Source organism: Anas acuta, chromosome 21 (assembly GCF_963932015.1).
Source record: "Anas acuta chromosome 21, bAnaAcu1.1, whole genome shotgun sequence".
NCBI lineage: Eukaryota > Metazoa > Chordata > Aves > Anseriformes > Anatidae > Anas > Anas acuta.
Genome location: NC_088999.1, coordinates 7,312,781 through 7,318,813, shown reverse-complemented (window position 1 = coordinate 7,318,813; position 6,033 = coordinate 7,312,781). Strand labels below are relative to the sequence as shown.

The 6,033-nt window shown below is 50.1% G+C and overlaps 1 protein-coding gene across 1 annotated transcript in view; it reads left to right on the top strand.

Annotated features, from left to right (window-relative positions):
- Positions 1 to 2,962: 2,962 nt before the first annotated feature.
- Positions 2,963 to 6,033, top strand: part of ADGRB2 (adhesion G protein-coupled receptor B2) — an 84,334-nt gene continuing 81,263 nt past the window's right edge. The window contains exon 1 of the mRNA XM_068657985.1: positions 2,963 to 3,077. The gene's annotated coding sequence lies outside the window, so the exon portion shown is untranslated. The remainder of the gene's footprint in view (positions 3,078 to 6,033) is intronic.

Genomic DNA, 6,033 nt, shown 5'->3' with positions numbered 1-6,033 from the left:
GCTGGCTAAACCAACTGCCTTCACGGGATTTCTTCCTGTTCTAGACTTCTGTTTTTAATTCGCAGCTTAACTGCAAAAACCCTTTCAGAAAACAAGTAATGGGCTTCTACAATTCTATTCCTGGGAGAGATTTGATAAATTTAAGCAAAGAATAATGGTACTCGTCAAGCCCCTCATTTTACAGATGTGCCGACAGACCTCTTCTGAGGTCCGTGGCTAGAAAACTGCACTCCACACCACTCAGTCTGCACCTGACTCAAGCTGTATTGTTGTACTAAGTTCCTTCCTCCTGTTAAGATGTGTAACGTTTCTGATTCCTTTAATAGATAAGAGACGAGAAAGTGTTTGTGATGTCAATGCCTACATGAGGGAAATAACGGATCTGGTAATGGTTGAGTCCACGGGGAAGGTAGATGACGCTGGAAGTATCTAATTCTGGCTTTTACCTTCCCCTCACAAACTAGAAGCTAATGCTCTAACTGTTTCTGCAAATGAAAATGGGTGTTCTTAGTAAAATGAAGTATTGGTAGACTAAGCTGATTTGACAGAAGTTTGATTGGAGGGGAAGGTGTGGAGCTGGATTCAAAACAAAAACCCCAAGCCCTTCTGAAGATCAATTTAAAAAATATATATATATTTTACATGCTGTATGTATAACTTTGCATTCTTCCCCCTAGTTTTACTCTGATTTATAATGTACTAATTATATACCGTGACTCTGCAGCCTTAATTGAGGAAAAATACTGAAAAGTGCAGGCTGTCATGCAGCGTAGACACAAGCGGGGGAACGTAATTGTGACCAATGTCCAGTAGGCACGATATTTGGTTCAGCACTTGAACGTAGTGCAATAAAGTTCTTGCAGTAAAATGTCTCTTCCCTCTGGCTCTTAATGAATTTATTGCAGGTCATTAATGCTAAATGTTTTGCTTTGGTCTCATCTGGAAGGGCCTTTGGACAAGTTTGTCCGTGCCCCGTGTATCCCTAGGCGTCATTCAGTGCTGCGTGGTCTGAACTGGTCGGTGGCTCCGTAACTACTGGGAAACACTGGTCCACTTCTGAGAGCAGAGCAATGCTGCAGACAACCACTTTCTTTCAAGTTACCTGTTTAAAAACATGAGAACGTGTAAATGTACCTTTAAAAAAATATTTTTATATATGTATGTAATAATTCCTGCTAGTGTTTCTGAGAACAGGCAGAGATTTGTTGCAAATCGTACTGTTGTGCCCTGGACAAGACTAGACACCGTGTCACCTGGCAGGGTTTGAATTGGGTTATTGTTCTGGGGTAACAATGAGCGAGTTTCTGGAGTCCTGGATCCCAGTCAGTTCCCCTCTTTGGTAGCGGAACGCCACTGAGCCGATGTGCATAATTTATTGAAGTGGCACTAAGGTGCTATTTTCTGGGCTGCACAGATAACAATCTGATCAGCTTTGCTTTGCTGCCATGAAAGAAGTAATGTTACTTGCGAATTGGCATCGTGTTTCTAATATTTATCAGATTTTCCCACTAGTGTACTAGAACAAATTTTTGGTCCCTGTTGGCAGTGAGATAATAACCCACTTTGGCCATGAGGCTGAAAGCAGTGACTGCCAGCTTTCATCTCCTCTTTCTGTGAGGATGTCTTTGTGTAGCTTTGTCTTGTTTCTTAACGCCAAGTTCTTGGTTGAAGGTTTTTTACCCTTTTGCTTACTGTGCACAGAAGTAAAACAGCGTGTTAACCTCAGGCTAGTCAGTAGGAAAAGAAATTCCATGCTTCAGTGCAATTGAGCTATTCCTGTATGAGTTACTTATTTCTCTTGGTAGCTCTTTTCACTCCCATCTAGGCAACCTCAGATACGAATACTTCCTCTAACTGGGGGTAACTGCATCACGTGCGTGTTTATATGACTTCAGATGGTGCTTCTGGGGCAAGTAAGAATGAGCAGAGTGGGTATCTGTGTTGGTAAAGAAACTGCAGGAGTCATGGTTACACGCTATTACAGAAGCACAATGCTTTTAACTGAAGTTATGAATCATTTCCCTTAGTCTTACCACTTGCAAATCCATTCTGTGGATCTCAGGAGAGCAGTTAGGGACGTGTTCCTTGGGGGAGAGAACAGCTTTGTGAGTAAAACAGATCCTGGAGTGTGCCAAGGGTGCTGTCAGACCTGCTGCTGCTGCAGAGGGGCAGTGGCACCGCTAGAAGATGATGTTCCTGTAGCTGCTAGAGGTGGTGGCAGCAATGGCTTTGGGTTGTGATGCTCCCCAACAAAGCCAGGGAGGCTGCTGGAGCCGAGGCTCTTGGAGCACAGAGATATTTGCAGCTGAGCTCAGGAGTGTGTTGCTGGGCTCTGCTGAGTGGATTGCCCCAAAGGGATGAAATGATGCTTTAAGAGGTAGCTGGAACACCTCTCATTTTCGACTGTCCAAGAGTTATACAGATGTTGTTTTCCATGGCAGTCCTGTGTTAAATATTTGTATCCCTAGTTTGAAAACAAGCAAAAATCCCACCCCAGAGAAGCTAAGGATGAGGACCTTCCTTGTTTTCATTGCCTGCCTGGTCAGAATTAAATCACTGTCCCCAGTGAAGTGATGTGAGTGACCCTTAATGGCTCTTCATGCCTTGTACCTGGTCCAGGTCCTGCTCCTGCTGGTGGGCAGCAGAGCACACACCAGGGACGAGGCCGTCTCACAAAATTGCTCATTACCTGCCCCCAGGGTGTTGGCGCAGATGCTGAAAGCTGCCTCCAGGCCATCCAGCACAGGAGCTCCACTTCTGGGCTTGGGCACTTTTTGTCCAAGCCTCGTTTCAGGGGTGTGCTCCCAGGTAACTCGAGCATCTGAGCGCTCGGTGACTGGCAAGGAGCTCGGAAACGGCCATGGGGGAGATTTAGAGGCTGCTCGAGAAGCTTTGTTTTGGCAGTGGCTGCTGGCAGGATAGCTAGAGTTTGAGGTGCCTCTGTCTGTGCCCTTTCTTACAGGGCTTAACTCTGTAGATGGAGACAAACGAGGGACGCCGAGAGTCAACACCGGAGGAAAATCCCCGATCCAAGCCTGCGGATGAATTAGAAGAGCTCACGGGGGAAGAGGAAACAGGTAAGGGATTGCTTCTTCTCTGTCCTGTGAGGGAAACCAAACGCACTGAGTAATCACACGGCTCCTCTAGGGCTGCACGAGGAGTCAACGGAGGGGATGAATCTGGTCCAGGACGTTTTTTTCTCTGGTTCCTGAAGCCACTCTGGTGGGAAGCAGGGTGGGAAGGCTGGCTGAATGCTGATGACCGGAGTCCTTTATTGAAGGGATTCTCTCCCTGACAAGCACCCTGAGGGGATGCGCACGCAGGGAGCTGGAGGATGCGATGTTGTGAAAGGCCCCCTGCCCCCGGCGAGGCAGGGGAGCTGGAGCTGCTTCCATCTGCAGTGTTTAGCAGAGAATGGAGAGCACAGCACGATCCCCTGCCTGAAATCATATTCAGCAAGCCCTTGCGTTATCTTTGGCAAGGCCGTGTGTGCAGAGCTGCTGACCTTCCTGGGCTACTGTTTTGTTTCTGTTTTGTGTTGCCCTTGTTATCCGGAGGGCTGCGGGATCATTAGCTTGCTGGGTGGCACGGGCTTGCTGAGCTGGTTATTCCAACCCGCTGCACTCGGTGCTTCGGGGTGCCTTCTGCCGCAGCCGATTCTGCATGCAGCCCCAGCCTCGTGCTGCTTTGTTGGTGATTTACTGCCGTTTCCATTCCAAATTTCAATTTTAAGCACTAAAAGGGAGAGGACGTTCCTCCGTGGAATATAAACAGCGTTAGGACTGAAGTCAGAGATTTCCCTGGAGGAAAGGACGGCAGAACACATCGGGCTGGAGGGAAACGTGCAGGCAGGTGCAGCAGGTTGTTGACTTGTGGTTCCCCGAGCTGCTCGGCCCCGCTGCCTGCAGGTTTTGGGGCTTTTTGTTCCTGCAGAAAGCTTCAGCCCCACCACTCAGCGTTCGGCAGGGAGGGGAGCGTCTGCTTTGCTGGGAGACCTGTCGCTGCTTCTGATCCGTGCTTTTTTTGTTGCCTGGGGGCTTTGAGGCACGCAGCGGGGCTCCTGCTGTGGGATCAGGTGCAGGGGGGACGAAATGCAGATCGGGCTCGGGGGGCTGGTGCCCTGGAGGAGCAGCTGGGGTGTGTTGTACGCGGGGCACCTGCTGCGTGGCTGCTGTTGGAGCAAGACAGATTTCTTCCCTCTACCCTGAAAACAAGACAAACGGTAGCGAAATGGTGTCAGATCTGCAGGAAAAAGCTACCAAACGCACAACTTTGTGATAATCGCCGTGGCTCTTTGCAGCTATTTCAGCTTTCACCACCCTTATCTGGTTGTGCTGCTTGGGACGGGGGCTTCGGCTCAGGGGCAGGCTTTTGGGGTGTCCCTTGTTGTGGGGCACTCATTCGTATTGGCGGTGTCTCCGCAGCCAGGATTCAAAGTCGGGCCTGATCTTATGGCCATGGAGAGGGGCAAGGGGAAAAAAAAAAAAAAGATTCCATTAAAAAAAAAAAAAAATGTTGTCAAGGAAACTGCTTTCACAGTACCACTCCGCGCAGCCAATAAGGCACAAAGAGAAGTCTCCCCACAGCAGAGCTGCGTGCAGCACGGGGTAGGCTCCACAAACGTAATTGAGACAGCGGGAATTCGGTGCTAACTACAAAGCCGTGTTTTGATTACCGTGTGGACTCCATCCCAACCTACCCTAGTTATTCTTTGTGCCTTCGCTAATGAGCCAGTCTTGCCTTCCTTTCTGTAAAACTAGCCAGAAATTCTAAATAGGAGAGGGGTCAGGAGGAAGGTGTCAGAAATTACAGCAGACCTGCTTTTGGTAGCAGTATTCCTCCTGCAAGGATAATTACTTAAAGCAAGACGGATGCTCTGCATTTCAGTTAACTCCTCTCCAGCCCGCGTTAAATCCATTACAGGATGCCTCGCGTGTGACATCCGTGTCTTTGTCCTTAATGATGACAGTAAATTTAAACACCCTAGGAGGGCTGCAGATAGCTGCCAAGGCTCAGAAAGCTGCCGCTGCTGCTGCTGCTGCCACTGCTCTGACATCGCCCCACGGCTGAGGCCACCGGAGCTGCTTTGGGAGCACCGAGAGCGCTGGTGGCTCCCACGCGCTCTCAGCGGAGGTGAAAGCGGCGCTCACAAAGCTGATGTGACGCTGATAACCCGCGGTTGCTTCCTGGTTACTAGGTAATAGCCCTGTCCCAGGTGAATCCTTCGTGTCTGCAAAGGTAATTTATCACCCGGCTTTCCTGTTTGCGTTCTGCCCAGCCGAATCCGAGCCTGCCATTTATTTCGGGGCTTCGGCGAGGAAGCAAAGCCGGGTTGCCAAAGGGCAGCAGAATTAAACTGTTTGCCGTCGCTCGAAAATGGCTTTAAATGAATTGTGGTGCTCACAGAATCGAGTCTGTCAGCGATAGCTGAGACAGGAGGCGGCTCTGGGCAGCTGTTGTGCGAGCAGCACGGGCTGTTTCCTGCCCCACGTCCGTGTAATAACTGCCAGAGCCCCCTGGTGCCTCTTGGTGCACACCAGCATTAAGCTTTTCCAGGACTGAAGTCTGGGACAGCTCTGTGGTTCTGCCAGCACTTCCCTCGACCCATCACTGCTGGGATGCTGCCCTGGTGCCCTGAGCTCAGCCCCGGTGCCCACCTCCCACCAGTCCTGCCCCTGGCTGCTGCAGTGCCCGGGGGGCGAGGAGGAAGCTTCGCTGTCAGCCCAGGCTGTTGGCACTCCCAAACAAAGCAGCTCACCAAGCCAGACCTGCGGGGCTGGGGGCTGAAATGCCATCTTTCCCCCGGCTCTCATGTTTATGTATATACGCCGCACACACTCCCATTATTCCACCTGTTTGATGATAATGGGTGTTGGGGATGGAGCAGCTGCTAAAGTGGCACACAGGGCGGATCAAATCAGCAGGTGACATTTTTCACTGGGTTTATCTTTGCGAACAAGCTGGGCCTGCAATAAACTGGCTGCTCCTTCATTTACCGGAGGACAAAGCTGCCATTATTCAGGGGCAGAAGAA